This window comes from Chiloscyllium plagiosum, chromosome 17 (genome assembly GCF_004010195.1).
Source record: "Chiloscyllium plagiosum isolate BGI_BamShark_2017 chromosome 17, ASM401019v2, whole genome shotgun sequence".
NCBI classification, from domain to species: Eukaryota; Metazoa; Chordata; class Chondrichthyes; order Orectolobiformes; family Hemiscylliidae; genus Chiloscyllium; species Chiloscyllium plagiosum.
Genome location: NC_057726.1, coordinates 19,895,146 through 19,913,734, shown reverse-complemented (window position 1 = coordinate 19,913,734; position 18,589 = coordinate 19,895,146). Strand labels below are relative to the sequence as shown.

The 18,589-nt window shown below is 43.2% G+C and overlaps 1 protein-coding gene across 3 annotated transcripts in view; it reads right to left on the bottom strand.

Moving 5' to 3' along the window:
- Positions 1-15,669, bottom strand: part of meak7 (MTOR associated protein, eak-7 homolog) — a 58,125-nt gene extending 42,456 nt beyond the window's left edge. The window contains exons 1-2 of one of the 3 annotated variants that reach the window (XM_043706643.1): positions 15,421-15,633; positions 3,585-3,738 (exon numbers count right to left, since the gene is read on the bottom strand). The gene's annotated coding sequence lies outside the window, so the exon portion shown is untranslated. Of the gene's footprint in view, positions 1-3,584; positions 3,739-12,977; positions 13,106-15,420 lie in introns of those variants that run through there. The other 2 variants (XM_043706646.1, XM_043706644.1) reach the window with 2 other exon arrangements.
- Positions 15,670-18,589: the final 2,920 nt, after the last annotated feature.

Sequence of the window (18,589 nt, the reverse complement as noted above, 5' to 3'; positions counted from 1 at the left end):
ATATGGATTTTGAGACAAGAGGGGAGAACATGCTGGATCTGGTTTACACAAATATCCCAACGCATACAGGGCAGAGCCCCAGCCATACTCAGACTACATCTCTGTTTTGCTAATCCCAGCATACAAACCGCTCGTCAGATGTGCCAAACCGGTTCAGAAGCAGGTGTAAACCTGGCCGGCAGGAGCCATTTCTGCCCTTCAAGAGGATTTTGAGCGCACAGACCAGTGTGTGTTCAGGGAGGTGGCAACCGATGGCAATTCCATCAATTTAGACGAATACACGGCATCGGGGATTTGTTACTTTAGCAAGTGTATTGACGACGTCACTTCATCCAAGATCATCATTTCTTGCCCCAACCTGAAGCCGTGGATGACCACAAAGGTGTGTGCGCTGCTGAGGACATGTGATTCTGCCTTCAGAGCCGATGGCAAGGCGGCCCTAACAACAGTGAGGGCCAACGTGAGCCAGGACATCAAAGAGGCAAAGCATGCACACGCATAGACAATACACAGCCATTTTCAGAACAGCGGCGATACGCAGAGCATGTTGAAGAGCATCCAGGCCATTACCCATCACAGAACAGCATTGCCTGCTTGTGCTGGTGGTGCCTCCCCCCAAATGAAATGAACAACCTTTATGCACAGCTTGAGGCATGAAATGACGTGGCAGCGAGGAAGTCCAGCACACCCTCCCAATGACCAGGTACTGTGTCTAACCAAGACCAACATGTGAAAAACCCTGTGCAGAGTCAACCCACGTAAGGCTGCTGGACCAGATAATATCGCTGGCAGAGTGCTCAGAAGATGCTCTGACATACTGCTGGATGTTCTCACGAACATCTTCAACATCTCCCTGAGTTCCACCATAGTTCCAATGTGCTTCAAGACCACTGCAATGGTCCCTGTGTTGAAGTCTTCAGTATCTTGTCTCAATGACTACTGCCCCATTGTGCTAACACCCATCATTATGAAGTGCTTCAAGAGGCTCGTGATAAGGCATATTAAGACCCTGCTGCCCCCCTCAGTGAACACCCTGCAGTTCACATAACATCCCAACCACTCAATAGATGATGCCATTTCCACCACCCTCCATCCACCCTCACCCACCTGGAGAAGAAGTACACCTAGGTCAGATTACTGTTCATAGACTTCAGTTCTGCATTTAACACTATCATCCCTCAGCTCCTGATTGGAAAGCTGAGTATGCTGGGCCTAATTACCTCCCTTAATAATTGGATCCTGGACTTCCAGACTGGGAGACCGCAGTCAGTCCAGATTGGGAACAGCATCTCCAACACCATCACACTGAGCTTGGAGCCCCCCCAGTGGTGTGTGCGGAGTCCACTGCTGTTCACCACGCTGACACACGACTGTGCAGCAATGCACAGGCTGACTCACATCATCAAGTTCACTGATGACGTAACTGTTGTGGGTCTCAACAGCAGGAACGACAAGTCAGCATACAGAGAGGAGGTGCAGTGGCTAATGGACTGGTGCAGAATGAACAACCTATCTCTGAATGTGGACAAAATGAAAGAGATGGTTGTTGAATTCGGGAGGGCATGGAGCAAGCACTCCCCACTGGATATCGACAGGTCCCCCGTGGAGACCTTGAAGAGCACCAATTTTCTGGACATACATTGGTGGAGAATCTCACCTGGTACTTCAACACCAGCTCCATAGGCAAGAAAGCCCAGCAGCTTCTCTATGTTCTGCACGGGCTGAGGAAAATCCATCTCCCACCCCCCATCCTCATCACATTCTGCAGAGGGCTCACTGAGAGTACCCTGAGCTGCTGCATCACTGCCTGGTTCAGGAATTGCACCGTCTCGGATAGTAAGACCCTACAACGGATAGTAAGGATAGCTGAGAGGATCATCAATAGACAATAGGTGCAGGAGTAGGCCATTCTGTCCTTCGAGCCTGCACCACCATTCAATATGATCATGGCTGATCATCCTTAATCAGTATCCTGTTCCTGCCTTATCTCCATAACCCTTGATTCCACAATCCTTGAGAGGTCTATCCAACTCTTTCTTAAATGAATCCAGAGCCTGGGCCTCCACTGCCCTCTGGAGCAGAGCATTCCACAGAGCCACCACTCTCTGGGTGAAGACGTTTCTCCTCATCTCTGTCCTAAATGGTCTACCCCGTATTTTTAAGCTGTGTCCTACTCTTTCTTAAATGAATCCAGAGCCTGGGCCTCCACTGCCCTCTGTGGCAGAGCATTCCACAGAGCCACCACTCTCTGGGTGAAGACGTTTCTCCTCATCTCTGTCCTAAATGGTCTACCAGAGTGTCCTCTGGTTCGGCACTCACCCATCAATGGAAACATGTTTCCTGCCTCAAGAGTGTCCAATTCTTTAATAATCTTATATGTCTCAATTAGATCCCCTCTCAGCCTTCTAAACTCAAGGGTATATAAGCCCAGTCGCTCTAGTCTTTCAGCGTAAGGTAGTCCCGCCATTCCAGGAATTGACCTCGTGAACCTACGCTGCACTCCCTCAATAGCCAGAACGTCTTTCCTCAAATAGCAACTGTAACAAGATAGTCATTTTTAACAAGATGGAGAGTGAGGTAGTTGATTCGGAGACTAGGGTGCTGAATCTTAATAAAGGATCTGACCACTCACCTAAACCTGTCCAGGTCACCCTGTAATCTCCTAATATCCTCCTCACATTTCATCCTGCCACCCAGCTTAGTATCATTTGCTAATGTTATTACTAATACCATCGTCTATATCATTAATATATATTGTAAAAAGCTGCGGTCCCAGTACTGATCCCTGCGGTACCCCACTGGTCACTGCCTGCCATTCCGAAATGGAGCAGTTTATCACTACTCTTTGTTTCCTGTCAGCCGACCAACTTTCAATCCAAGTTAGTACTTTGCCCCCAATACCATGCACCCTAATTTTGCTCACTAACATCGGGGTCTCTCTTCCCTCCATTACAGACATGGTAACTACACGCTGCATCCAAAAGGCTCAGAGAACTGTGGAAGAGCCCACACACCCCTGACTTTTCTCCTTCCTTCCATCTGGTAGCATTCGGGGTCTCACAGCCAGACTGTGCAACAGTTTCTTCCTCCAAGTTATCAGGCTCCTCAACATTGTATGATCAGACTCTCTTCCATCTGAAATTCGTTACACGACTCCTATTGCTGCTAGAACACTGTCTATTAATTATCATTCCCTTATTACACTGTGATGTGTGAGTTTTGCACTTCTATGCACTTTATGCCATCCTGTGTACAATAAAACATTTTGTACTGTCCATGTAGCACCTTGGTTCTGGAGGAACATGGTCACGTTTTTACTGTATCAGTTGTATATGGTAGAAAATGACAAATAAAAGCTACTCTCTCTCTCTAATACAGCTAAAATCAATATTTCCCACTTTTACAACAGCAAGAAAGATACTATAGTCTGTATCCATAACAAAGCTCATTATGCAAAAGCTTGTCATAGCTAAAAAGGAATAATCCAACGTGTCCAACTATTGCTGTCATCAGGCGACACTCAATACGTCAGCAAAGTGATGGAAGGCGTCAACAATAGCGATATAAAGCTCCAACCAGCTCACCAATGTTATTTGGTTTACCAGGGCCACTTAGCTCCAGGTGCCATGACGGACTTGGTCTAAACATGGGGAAGAGAGCTGGATTTGAGAGGTGAGGAAAGTGTTTACTGCATTCGTCACCAAGGTGGCATTTCACCAAGTGTGGAATCATGGAGCCCTAGAAAAATCAAAGCCAACAGAATCAGAGGGAAAGCCCTTCAGCTGGTTGGAATCATACCGAGCACAAAGCAAAGCGGTTGTGGGGTGGCTCGACGTGCAGTGGTAGTGTCCCAACTCAGGGCAAGGAGGCCTTGGTTGAAGCTACACCTGTTTCAGAAATGTGTAATAAAATCGCTGAACAGGTTGGTTTGAAAATAACTATTGCTCTGCTGCCAAATGTCCAGGTTCCCTACTTCTGGTTCAGAAGGCTTGAGTTCAAGACCCACTTGCTCCAGAAGGGCAAATCTCTGAATGGGTTGGCTGGAAAATATCAGGAAAGCGGTTGAAATACAATAATTTTAACCCCCTTACTGCTGGAGTTCTTCAGGATAGTGTCCTAGGCCCAAGCATTTTCAGGTTGTTCAATAATCAGCACTTTATCATAAAGTCAGAAGTTGGGATGTTCACTGATGGTTGAAATATTCAGCGCTATTTACCAACCAGTCCTTACCTGGATATCATTCAGGGTCATGCAAGGAAGTGGCAAGTTATAACCAAACAAGTGCCACACAATGATTCTCTTAATAAGTGAAGTAGATTCTAACCATAGCATTCATATTAATTGGTATTTCCATCAGTGGATCTCCCATTGCTAATATCCTGGTGAAATTCACTTGACCAGCCACATAAATTCAGTTGATGCAAGAACAGATTAAAGGCTGGAAATTCTGTAAATGTAAGTTACCTCCTATCTCTCAAAAATCTGGTTACCATCTTAAGGCATGATTCAGATTGACTTTGAATCTTTTTCACTTGCCTTGATGAATTCATCTCCAAAAACATTCAAGAAACATTGAGACCATCTACTTGGTAACTCATCCCCCACCTTGAATGCCAACTCCTTCACCACTGGTTCACTGTGGCAACACTGTGTATCAGATAAAGAATGCATTGCTACGAGTCATCCAACCCTTCTGCAACAGCACTTTCTAAACCCATAGCCTCTCCCATCTAGAGCAGCAGGCACTTAAAAACATCAAATGAAAGATCCTCACCAAGTTATACACCATTATGACTTGGAACTACATTAACATTCTTTCCATAAGACCATAACACACTGGACCAGACATTAGGCTATTCAGCCCATCAAGTCTGCTCTGGCATTCAATCATAGCTGATAACCCAATTCTCCTGCTTTCTCTCTACGACCCTTGATCCCTTTGACAATCAAGAATCTATTTATCTCTGTCTTAAATATACTCAAGTTAAATATCACAACACCAGATTATAGTTGAACAGATGTATTTGCAAGTACTAGCTTTCAGAGTGCTGCTCCTTCATCAGGTAACTAGTGGGGCAGGATCTTAAGACACAGAATTTAATGCAAAAAATCACAGTGTCATGCAATTAAAATGATACATTGAATAAACCTAGATTGCTGTTAAGTCTTTCATCTTACCGAATGGGTTGCAGGTTTCAGTTCATTAATGTGTAAATCCCAGAACTCCTTTAGTCACGTTTTCGAGATAACTTAAGGTTTTATCTAAAAAAGCGACACCTCAGCTCAGACAATTATTAAAGATGTGAGGTTAGAATCTGTCTATATCTCAATCTTGAGTCAAATTTGTTCTATTTCCAAACTAGGAATTTACAAAATGTTATATAGATTGACTACCTGCATTAACTGGCTTCAGGTTGTGTGCTTTTTGAGCAAAAATAGAATGTATCTGCAAATACAATTCTGCAAATTCAAATTCACCCATCAACTTATGTGTGTGGTTTGTACGTGAGAGGGAGAGAGTATTAGTATGTGGATGAGTGCGTGTGATAAAGTGTGTGTTTGTATGTGTGCGTGCTTGGTAGAGTATGTGCATGAGTGTCACGGAGTATAAGCCTGTAAGAGGGTGTGTGCATGGGTGTGAGTGTGGGCAGTGTATATATGTGTGTCTGGGAGACAGCATGTCTATGAGACATGTCTCACGCAGCATGTCTGCGTGAGTTTGTCAGTATATAAAAGTGTGTGTGTGTATGTGTGCGTGTGAGAGAATGTGTAGTGCAATGGAGTCACCTGTAGTGTGAATTAACCCAAGCTCCTGGTTGAGGCCATCCTCATGGGTATCAAACTTGGATATCAGCCTCTGCTTGGCCACTCTGCGTTATTGCATATCCTGATGGCTGCCTTGGAGGATGATCACCTGAAGACTTGGCCAATGTTGTCTATCTCATTGCTGCAGGCAACGATGCCCCGAGGCATGGTACATTGTTGAGACCAAGCAGACACTACGACAATGGATGGATGGATGGACACCGTGCGACAATCGCCAGACAGGGATGTTCCCTCCCAATCGGGGAACACTTTAGTGGTCAGGGACTTTCGGCCTCGCATCTTTGGGTGACCATTCTCCAATGCGGACTTTGGGATACGCAACAATGCAGAGAGGCCGAGCAAAGGTACCCATGAGAGTGGCCTTAGGTTCATGTCACACTACATTATCAAGCTAGCACCATGCCTCTGACATCATGGGCCGTTACTTAGTAGCCTCCTGTGTGACACCTTGTCAAAGGCCTTCTCGAAGTCCAGGTAGATAACATCCATTGATTCTCCTTGGTCTAACCTGCTTGTTACTACCTCAAAGGATTCTAGCAGATTTGTCAGACATGACCTCCCCTTGCTGAAACCATGCGGACTTTGCCCTATTTTACCATACACTTCCAAGTAATCAGAAATTTCATCCTTCACAATGGATTCCAGGATCTTACCCACAACCGAGGTTAGGCTAATCGGTCTGTAATTTTCCATTTTTCACCTTACTCCCTTTCTCAACAGGTGTGACACATTAGCGATTTTCCAGTCCTCTGGGAACCTCCCTGATTCTAGTGACTCCTGAAAGATCACCACTAATGGCTCCACTACCTCTTCAGCTGTCTTCCTTAGAACTCTGGGGTGTAATTAATCTGGTCCAAGTGACTTATCCACGATCAGGCCTTTCTGCCAGACAGCCAATCTTCTACCCATGCTAGTTCCTTGTCACTAACACTATGGGCCCTTATCTTACCCAGCAGATTTCACTGGCCATGGGTCAAAATCATGTAACTCCCTTGTAAATGACATTGTGGGTGTACCTACACCACACTGACTGTCGTGGTTCAAGGCAACAGTTCTCCACCATCTTTTCAAAGGGCAATTATGAATGGGTGTTAATTGTTGAATTTACTAGTTATTTGCATCCTACTAACAAATAGAAAAGATGTTGCTGAATAATATACTTGAGCTGCAACATTAATGTACCTGTGCTGTCCAAAATGTTGACTGACCTGTTTGCTGCTTTGTTGTTCATTTGGTGAAACAATCGATTACCTGCTTTTGCTGAAAATGTGTTGCTGGAAAAGCGCAGCAGGTCAGGCAGCATCCAAGGAACAGGAGAATCGACGTTTCGAGCATAAGCCCTTCCTGCTTTTCCATTGATATCAACATTCGATTATGTTTTAAATAGTTCAGTACAGATATAGACAGTGTGGTTAAAAAAGTGTTTGGCACGCTTGCCTTCATTGTTCAGTCCATTGAGTATAGGAGTTGGGAAGCCATGTTGAATTTGTACAGGACATTAGTGAGGCCTATTCTGGTGTACAGTTCTAGTTCGGGTTGCCCAATTTTAGAAAGGATCTTATTAAAACTGGAAAGGGTTCGGAAGAGATTTACCAGGATGTCATTTACCAGGATGTCATCAGGTACAGAAGGTTTGAGTTATAAAGAAAGGCTGGGACTTTTTTTACACTGGCGCATAAGAGATTGAGAGGTGACCTTATAGAGATTTATAAAATGCGCATTATAAATATGGTTAATGATAGGTGCCCTTTCCTTAGATGGAAGATTTCAAGATGAGGGGGCACATTTTTAAGGTGAGAGGAAAGAGATTTAAAAGACACAAAGGGATTTTTTTTTTTACACAGAGGTGGTTTGCATGTGGAATGAACTTCCTGAGGAAGTGGTGGATGTGGGCACAATTACAACATTTAAAAGACATTTGGATAAGTACATGAATAGGAAACATTTAGATGGATGTGGGATAGGAGCAGGCAAGTGGGACTAGTTTAGTTTGAGATTATGTTCAGCACGGACTGGTTGGACCAAAGGGTCTGTTTCCATGCTGTATGATTCTATATTCAATTAGATAATTCAGTAGTTGAAAATAAAATTCTTTTTAAGGGCTCTAAATACTTTCACATCTGTATTGATGTGAAGTCTCCCTCTTGCCCAACAATGGGCAGGGAATGGCAGTAAAAATAATGATCTTGGTAACACTTTTAATGTAAATCCAACAGCAGCTTTCACCAGTTGAACAGTTAAACATGCAAGTCAGGGCATTGTTGTCTGAGACATCTTGCTCCACAGAATAATGATGTCCTGCAGTCCATTGATTCAATGTTGTTCCCACTGCAAGTTCACTTTTACCACACAACTTCCCTGACACTAAAATACATTATTACCTCAGATTTTAAATATCATTGAAAACTGAATAAAACCAGCCTGAAAAACAAGTTTGCCTCTCAACTTCATCTTAATCCAAATTCTGTCTTGCTCTTTTGTATTGTTTTTGTACCCAATTTGATATCCTAAATTACTCATCCCAGTTATCATTATCTGCTGCATGTTCTAAATGTGAGATTTATGTCTTAATTATTTATGACAGCATGTCCTGAAATAGGATATGGTGCAAAATTGGACTTAAACCTTCTCAGAAAGAGACAGTTGTAATAAGAATAAAGGTCCATGCTGAAGCTGAGAGAAACTCAAGTATCAGTTTTCACACCTCAACATAAAGAGACAGCTGGTCTTGCTGGAAACAGATCAGCAGTCTTTGTTGGCCAAAGAGACATATGGCATGTGGACCAAAAGCAGGTATATGGTGTTAAGCTGCAGATCAGCTATGATTTCATTGAATAGTGGAACATTCCCAAGGAGCTGAATGGTCTACTCCTGCTCCTAGACATGAAGAGGGAGACAAGAAGACACTGGGTGATTTGCCAAATGAGGGACATGGCTGCATTGTGTTATGCCAAGCAGAATGATCCCTTTGTGATGATGCTGCTCCTTTAACAAGGTTATATAGTCCTGGTTTTCTTTTCAGACAGGTCTTAAAGCAGCGATTCCAAAAAGTCTGGCTTTTGATGGATTTTCAGGCTAATTTGATTATAGCTAACAGATACTGGTTCAAGCAAAAGGCTTTATACGATGAAAGGGGACTGGCCAGTTCTTCCAGCTCAGCTTTTCTCTGGTTTGGTTTGGTCCGACTATTCACTGAAAACAGTCAGGCAGTTGTAAAAGCTGCTGGACTCAAAGAAGCAGGTCCATGCTGATCCTCCCCTCTCTCTGACTTCTTGCATGTAAGAACCTGTGTTTGATTTTACCTTTTGTGCCAAGGAGTGTTTATGGGGATTGTTACAAGTATTTCAGACAGCATCATTAAGTTGGGATATTTTGCTGGATTTTCAGATAGTTAGGTTATTCTACATCCTGTTCCCTTTTGTTTGTGTTTTATTCAGTAATCTTGTAAATAAATTCTGTTTTGTTTAAAAGTGAGTGGTTGGCCAGCTGCATCACTCCTAGTATATCCATTTACACCTGCTTAAGGCAACTAGAAAAGTTAGGGTCTCGGCTACTTTCTTGAAGTGTTGTGACGGGGTCTGACTTGGTTCATAGCAAGTTAACGTGATGGGACCTGTTGAAATTTAAAGACCAAGGAGTTGCTAGAATGTGCCTTGCTACTGGGAGTCAATTCAATTATCTATAGGAGTTTGAGTAACAAGACTTTTAAAATGATACCAGGAGAGCATGATTTAAAGTCTAAACATGCTGAGAGATTTTTAGTCTTTTTAATTAGTTTATAGGGGAAGCATGTTTAGTTTAGTGCATTAATTGCTTATAAGTAATATTCAATGTTGTCTTTAGTTTGTTTCTTACAGTAAACATCTTAAATGTGAAATCTTTATCTTTTCATCAGTAGCTGGGGCTGAAGAAGGGTCACTGGACCTGAAATGTTCACTCTGCTTTCTCTGCACAGATGCTGGCAGACCTGCTGAGTTTTTCCAGCAATTTCTGTTTTTGTTAATGATTGCTAAGATCCAATTTAGTAACAGGCAGAGGTTTGCAGGTAGCAAACTACAACAGGACATTAAGAAAAGAAATCAGGTCCCCAAGCTAGAATTGTAGTATCTTGCTTATCAGTATAGAAATGAAGCACAGAAACAAGGCGCTTGATGAGATCAAGCGATAATATTTACACAGAAAAAAATGGGATCAGAAGTTCAGCTCAGTCATCAGATAGGACACTTAGGTTACAAACCGCCTGGTGTCTCAGGCAGTTGCCAGTCAGCAATGTAAGTTCACATGCCTTTCCGAGAACAACAGTCTGAGACAAAAGACTACAACATAGCAATCGCCAATGAGTACCACTTTACCTGTATGCAATTTGCAAACAAGTAATTATCAGGACACTGAAATAACAATCACGCACATTTTAGTACAGGGAGGCAGAACACGAATAAAAGTGATGAGATTGCTGAGGGAATTTAATCAGAGTTTTTTTTGAAAAGAATAGAATTTACAGATTGTCAATGGTGTTTGTTTTATTGTGGTAGATCAAACATAACGCAATTAAATTACAATTAGACTATTTGAACCCCTCTAGAGGAGTAAAATGTCTTCTGGGGAGAGCTATGGGAGTGGCTCTAAGTAAATTCCCCTCCACAGAACCAGCACACACACACAAAACAGGCTGAATGATCATAGCACAGGATAAAGCCAGTCTATGATTCTGAGTGGGATTGACATTATGGTGGCTTCTCTTTATCAGACATTTTTTGATTAGATTACTTACAGTGTGGAAACAGGCCCTTCGGCCAACAAGTCCACACCAACCTGCCAAAGCACAACCCACCCAGACCCATTCCCCTACACTTACCCCTTCACCTAACACTATGGGCAATTTAGCATGGCCAATTCACCTAACCTGCACATTTTTGGAGTGTGGGAGGAAACCGGAGCATCCAGAGAAAACCCACGCAGAGACGGGGAGAATGTGCAAACTCCACACAGTCAGTCGCCTGAGGTGGGAATTGAACCCGGGTCTCTGGCACTGTGAGGCAGCAGTGCTAACCACTGTGCCACCATGCTGCCCAAGTTGGTACTAGGTAGGTGCTGGCAGATGGCTGCACATATGCCTTTCCTTCCACTTCTGCCAACATCTCCCTTTTATATTATTGGTTATATTTGCAGACCTTTTCCCCACTTCATTCCAGTATCTCTCTTCCCCCTTCACCTATCTGCAATTTTTCACTTTTATCTTTAAGTTCTGAAGGGTTTATGTATTTCTTGTCCTCAACACATTTCCATGACTATACCTCTCCATCCTTTATATCAAGCAAAGTCTTTGATTAAGTTGTTTCCAGTCCATTCAGAGCCTTTCTGTAGGTCTCCTTCCCTTCCTTCTATTTTTGCAACTCTTCCAAAATGGATTCATATCATCCTGATCTTCAGTTCTAATAAGAATAGACCACACTAGGATCTGCATTTTCTCTCCACAGACGTTAAGGGACCTACATATGTCCAGAATTTCCCAGCTTTTGTGTCAGATTTGCAAAGCTTTAAAAGTACATTTTTAATAGAATAGCTGACCCTTCCAGAACTGTCATATTATTAATCCTTCCATGGGTAAAATAAAGTTGACAACAAGTGTCTATTTGGCAAATAATTTCAATATATACACAGAAGTGGTGCATTTTGGAAGAAAGGTCGATGAGGCCGCATATTCATTAGAAAGTAAGACTCAAAAAGGCTAATGGAAGCAAAGACATCTATGGATTCACATTCATAAATTGTTATCAGTAGAAACACAACTTAACAAGGCCATAAAATCCAAACTCGTGCCTATATTCCATTTCCAACAGAATAGACTTAGATAAAAACAGGAAAGTTACATTAAACTTATATCAAACATCGATTACACCACATTCACAGTAAGCTCAAAGTCTTATACTGCAAAAAGTAAGGCCATGGAAAAGAAGCAAAAGAAGAGTTCCAAGGATAATATCAGAATTGAGAAGCTATAACTGTCAGGAGAAACTGAAATGATAAGGAAGCTTCTGTCAATAAATAGCTTGATCTAATAAGGCTGTAAAATTATGAAGAGGTTTAATGGGGAAAAGGAGGTCTTGTTTCAATGTGGGGGAATCCAAAACAAGTGAATATAAATAAAACAAATTCAATTATAAATTCAAGAGAAACTTTTTAAAGAACAGTTAGAATGCAGACGTGATAACAGATGGTTGAGTCAAAAAACATAATTAAAGAGAAAAGAGTAGGGAGGGAGGAGTGGTGCTGCATGGAGTACTACTACCCACATTGACCAGATGGGGATGAATATACAGAACCTGTTTACCATATAAAGTGAGAGCTACTGAACCATACAGGTTTCAATCAGTCCAAGTTTACGCTCACAAAAAGTCAGAGCTCTGCAAGCCATTGTATCAAACTTATTTTCTTAATTATTACCTCCAAAACTTTCCTGCCAGCCAAATCTTTGGCCCAATTACATTTTCTGGCATATAGTTGTATCTAATGGATAGAATAATAACTAGCACAAGGTTGCAGGTCAATTATCTCAACCACAGAACAACGCTCCAAGTGTTCCTCAGGGCAATGAGGTAGTAGTCCCCAAACATCTTCAGATGCTTAATTAAGAATCTTTCCTCTGTCACAAGGTCAGAAGTGGGATGTCTGCTAATCATTGCACAATGATCAGTACAATTCACAATGCTTCAGATAAAGAAATGCCATGTACGTACAAACAGCAAAATCTGCACAATATTCAAGTTGATTTAATTGGGACGTTCCACACATGGCAACAACATCTCCAGTTACAGTCTAACTACTTCCCATTGATGGAATTACCACTGAATGGTTCGATTTGGAATCCTCTACCCAACAGACCGGTAGAAGCAGACTGAACAGGAGCTTGCAAAATGAAATTGCTAAGTATATAAAGGAGGGAGACCATTGCAGGAAGTAGGAAAGAGCAGAGGAGTGGGTTAAGATCAATTGTTCTTCAAAAGAGCCAGTGAAGCCTACGAGGCCTCCCATACTTCAAATATTTCGATCCTGGAGTCACACTTATCATCAGTTTAAATGGATGGTCTACACAATACTTCAGCTACAAGAGAGTGTGTCAGAAGCTGGGAACTCTCTGACTAATAACCCACCTTCTGAACTCCAAATCCTGTCCCCAATTTCCAAAGTAAAACTATCTCCTGGCCCAGTGCTGTTCCATTCAGGACACTGTAGGTTGCTTGACTGACATCTTCTACAACCTCCAGCACTGAGAAGGGCAAGGGCAACAGGCTCAAGAGAACTACATCAGCTGCAAGTCATAAGACCTTATGACTATAAGATATATGAGCAGAATTAGACCATCCAGCCCATCAAGTCTCCTCCACCATTCTATCATGGCTCGTATGTTTCTCAACCTCATTCTCCGGTCTTCTCCTCATAACCCTTAATTCCATTACCAATCAAAAACCTCTATCTTAAGTAGACTCAATGACCTTGCTTCCACAGCCTTCTGCAGCAATGAGTTCCACAGATTAACCACCCTCTGGCTGAAGAAATTCTTCCTCATCTCAGTTCTAAAGGGTTATCCCTTTACTGCTAGGCTGTACCTTCAGTCCCAGTCTCTCCTACTTATGGTAGCATCTTTTCCATGTCCATTCTATACGGACCTCTCAATATTCTGTAAGTTTCAACGAGATTCCCCATCATTCATCTAAACTCTATCGAGTCCTCAGCTGCTCCTCATAGGATAAACTCTCAATCCCCAAGATCATTCTTGTAAACCTCCTCTGGTCCCTCACCTACACCAGCACATCCTTCTTTAAAAGGGCCCAAAACAGCTCACTATATTCCAAATGAAGTCTGACCAGAGCTTTATAACATCTCAGCCAAGCCCCACCATCATGTTGTGGAAAAAGCTTCATTGTCGCTGGATCAAAATGTTGGTACTTCCTACCTCGCAGTGTTGTGGCATCATGTCTTACAGACTGCAGTCATTCTACAAGGCTACTGCCCATTAGCTTTGCAAACACAACTCATGATGGACAACAAATCCTGCCTTACAGGTGACAACATTCATGAAAGAAACTTGGTTAGTCTACCACCTTTACTGCAAAAAGGATCTCAAGGTATTATCTGACAAGATTGGACACTGAGTCACATCAAAACCTATGAAAAGTGATACATTTTAAGAAACATCTTAAAGGAAAGGCAGATGGAGAAACAGAGAGGTTTAATAATGGATTTCCAAAGTCTAAAGTCCAGACAATTGGCAACCCAGAAGGAAAGGATCAAAAAGGGTGGCGCTTGAAAAGCACAGCAGGTCTGGCAGCAGCCGAGGAACAGGAGAATCGAAGTTTTGGGCATAAGCCCTTCATCAGGAACGGAGTGGGGCGGGGGGGGGAGCTAAGAGATAAATAGGAGGGTGAAGGTGGGGTTGGGGGAAAGGTAGCTGGGAAGGCGATGGGTGGATTTAGGTGAGGGATAATTGTGATAGGTCGGAGAGGAGTGTAGAGCAGGTAGTGGGAAGGAAGATGGACAAGTGAGACAGGTCAAGAGAGCAGTGACAAGTTGAAAGGTTGAATCTAAGATGAGGTGGGGGAAGGGGAGATTTGGAAACTAGTGATGCTGTGTGGTTGAAGGGTCCCAAGGTGAAAGATGAGGCGTTCTTCCTCCAGTCATCAGGTGGCTTGAATTTGGTCGTGAAGGAGGCCTAGGACTTGCATGTCCTTGATGGAGTGGGAGTGGGAGTTGAAGTGGTCAGCCACAGGGCGATGGGGGTTGTTTGGTCCATGTGTTCCAGAGAAATTCCCTGAAACCCCCTATGAGTTGGAATCCTGTCTCCCCAGTGTAGAGGAGGCCATATCGAGAGCAAGGGACACATCAACCCAGAGGGAAAGACGATTAGAAAAAGAAGTAGGAATAGAAGTAAATAATAATATTTGAAAATGAATGTGTCTGGTTGTACTGGAGCCTTGTTTTGAGGTATACAAAACAGGTCAAACCTGTATGCATCACTCACCAGTTTTACTGGTTTTCTCTTCTGGTATGGGCAGCCCAATGGTAATCAGGAATGTCTAAGAGCCAAACACTGTAGCAACACCAATGACAATAGGGCACAAAGGAGGTCAAAGAGATTAAAGGTAAAATCACCAATGTCCTCTGGGACTACAAGGCTCCTCTCTCATCAGGGTCACCACTAGAAATACAGTCTTTTTTAGGAACCTCAGCTGATGCAGGAATTGTCCCCAAATCATTGGCATCACACTGCATCTGCAAACCAAGTGGCAAGCCTATGCAGGAATCAAAATCTCCAAATGGAGAAACATTTACAATTGGGATGTGACTGGATCTAAAGCCAACATAGGACACACGGGTGACCAGACTTGGTGCAAGTGAGACCATGAGCTGCAGAGTTTTAGGTTTGGATTAGACAAGGAGTGAAGCCTGGATATTACTGAGTATAAACCAGCATACAGTATTATGGAAATTTGATAAGAGGTGACGTTTGACTGAAAATGCAAGGCAGTTTTTAACACTTCCCGCACAGAATATGCATTCCTTAAAGACGTCTGGGTCTGCTGAAAGAGTACTTACAACGCTAGTGCTTTGAGCTGAACGACGTATCTGTGGTCAATCAGTAGGAGCTGGAGGGAAAGTGTCAGTTTCTGAACGAACCATCCTGACACAAGACGCAGTATTACTGCTGGACACAGAGATCGCCTGTCTGCATTGTTTACCGAAGGACTACCAAATCTAAAAATGCAGCGGAAGGTGAAGAGACTGACAGCAACAAGAGCCAATCTAAAACTCAGAAAGCAACATTTATTTTTGTGGTTGTGGCCAGCAGCAGTTCAGGAGGCGGGTAGTTCCGTTCAGCTGCTGTCCTTGCCCAAGGCTGTAGTGTGAGGAGGTTAAAGATTGAGTAATATTATCCTTGTTACAACAGGCAATAGCTCATCAAACCAGGAACTATCAGAATTTCACCAAGATAACTGTGTCGTGTTTACTGATCTAATCACTAGGACAGTTTCCACGGGATGTTGTTCTCTGATCTGTGTCTGCACAAAAGATGTGGTGGTGCCGATTTTGGACTGGGTTGGACAAAATTAAAAATTACACAACACCAGCTTATAGTCAAACAGATTTATTTGTAAGTACAAGTTTGCGGAGTGCTGCTCCTTCATCAGGATGTAAGTGGGGCAAGATCCGAATTTATAGTAAAAGATCAAAGTGTCATAAAACTGATGCTATGTATTGAACAAACCTAGATTGCTGTTAAGTCTTTAATCACTTTAATCAATTGCAGGTTTCGATTCATTGTATAAATGCCAGAATTTTTTTCAAGTCACATTCCCGAGATAACTTAAGGTTTTATTAAAAACTATTTACATCTCAGCTGCAACAACACATTAAAGGTTTGAAGTTAGAGTCTGTATTCCAACCTTGAGTCAGACTGGTTCTGTTTTGAAAGTAGGAATTGATAAAATGTCACAAGGACGGACTGCCTACGGCTTGTGTGCTTTTTGAACAAAATAGAATGTATCAGCAAATGCAAATTCACCCATAGATGTATATGTGTGTGTGTGCACGTGTGAGAGAGAGTGTGTGTGTGTGCACGTGTGAGAGATCGTGAGTGTGTGTGTTGGGGGGAGAGAGAGTGTGTGTGTGTGTAGATTAGATTAGATTACTTACAGTGTGGAAACAGGCCCTTCGGCCCAACAAGTCTACACCGCCCAGCCGAAGCGCAAGCCATCCATACCCCTAACCTAACACTATGGGCAATTTAGCATGGCCAATTCACCTGACCTGCACATCTTTAGACTGTGGGAGGAAACCGGAGCACCCGGAGGAAACCCACGCAGACACAGGGAGAACGTGCAAACTCCACACAGTTAGTCGCCTGAGGCGGGAATTGAACCCAGCTCTCTGGCGCTGTGAGGCAGCAGTGCTAACCACTGTGCCACCGTGCCGCCCTCAAAATTAAAATTACATAACACCAGGTTATAGTCCAACTGATTTATTTGTAAGTACAAGTTTGCGGTATGTATGTATGTGCACTTTATAGAGTGTGTGTATGTATGTGTGCTTTATAGAGTGTGTGTAGCAGAGTATATTGCCTGTGAAACAGTGTGAGTGTGTGTTGGGGGGAAGAGAGAGAGTGTGTGTGTGTGTGGGACAGAGTGTGTGCCTGTGAGAGGGTATGTGTGTGTGAATGAGAGAGGGTCTGTATGAATGTGATCGAGTGTAAGAGTGTGTGTGTATGAGTGATTGTGTGAGTGTGAGTGTATAGTGTAGTGTAGCATGAACCCAAGATCCCGGCTGAGGCCGTCCTCATGGGTACTTGGCTATCAGTCTCTGTTCGGCGACTCTGCATTGTTGCATATCTCAAAGTCCACCTTGGAGGATGGTCACCTGAAGATCTGAGGTCGAATATCTTTGACTGCCAAAGTGTTCCCCAACTTGGAGGAAACATCCCTGTCTGGCGATTTGTGCGCAGCATCTGTTCATGCACTGTCATAGTATCTGCTTGGTCGTGCCAATATACCATGCCTCAGAGCGTCCTTCCCTTCAGCGTATAAGATAGTCAACATTGGCCAGGTCACATGACTATTTGCTGTGCATGTGGTGGATGGTGTCCCCACATGTAGTGGTATTATCCATGTCAACACTCTGACACGTCTTGCAGTGGTTGCCATGACAGGGTCGTACGGTGTTGTGTGCAAAAGAGTCAGTGCAGTCTTCAACTCGATACCTGCTGTGGAGCAATGCATAAGAGTGGAGCATTTAACCCACATATACCCAAACGCTTATTATAACTGGAAAGCTTAATACTACCAGAAAGCATATTGTTGAAGAGGGGAGACAGTGAAGCAATAGCATGTGCATGCTGCCATTTCTAGCATATGGATAGAAGGTGCTCTCAACCTATAACCGTGCATGCAATTCAGCCCAGCTAGCTCAGTCAGTGGAGTCTGAGACTGTTCATTTCAGGGCTGGGATTATGGGCTCCAAACTGGGTGAATTGATTCATTCTCAGGTTCTTATGGCACAGTGGTAGTGTCTTTACCTCTAAGTCATGAAGTTAGAAGGTCAAGGTTCAAGTCCCACCTGCTCCAGAGGTGTGTTGTAGAATATCCTTAACACTGTACCTGAGAAGAACTTTTCCAACCGACAGTTTGTGGTGCTATAGTTCACTCCAAATAATGGATTACTCCCTTTTTGTTTTTCAGTTATATCCACACAGCCTCAATTAAGGAATCTTCTAATATATCAACACTCCTTATTGCAGTAATTGAACCCTCGCTCAATGTTGCAACACTTGTTCTTTTACACATCCTCCAGGTTCTTGCTTGAAGACTCTGTATCTTGGAATATTGAGCTGCCAGTCCTGCCTTTCCCTCAACCATGTCTCCATGACAACAATATTATTATATCCATTAATCAGGGCCCTCAACTCATCTGCCATACTTGCAAAACTCTTTGCTTTAAAATATATGCTATCTCCCTTGTGTCTTTAATTGTGTATATGTGCTTTGCTGGAAATGTGTTGCTGGAAAAGTGCAGCAGGTCAGGCAGCATCCAGGGAACAGGAGAATCGACGTTTTGGGCATAAGCCCTTCTTCAGGAATGAGGAAAGTTTGTCCAGCAGGCTAAGATAAAAGGTAGGGAGGAGGGACTTGGGGGAGGGGCGTCGGAAATGTGATAGGTGGAAAGAGGTCAAGGTGAGGGTGATAGGTCAGACGGGGGTGGGGGCGGAGAGGTC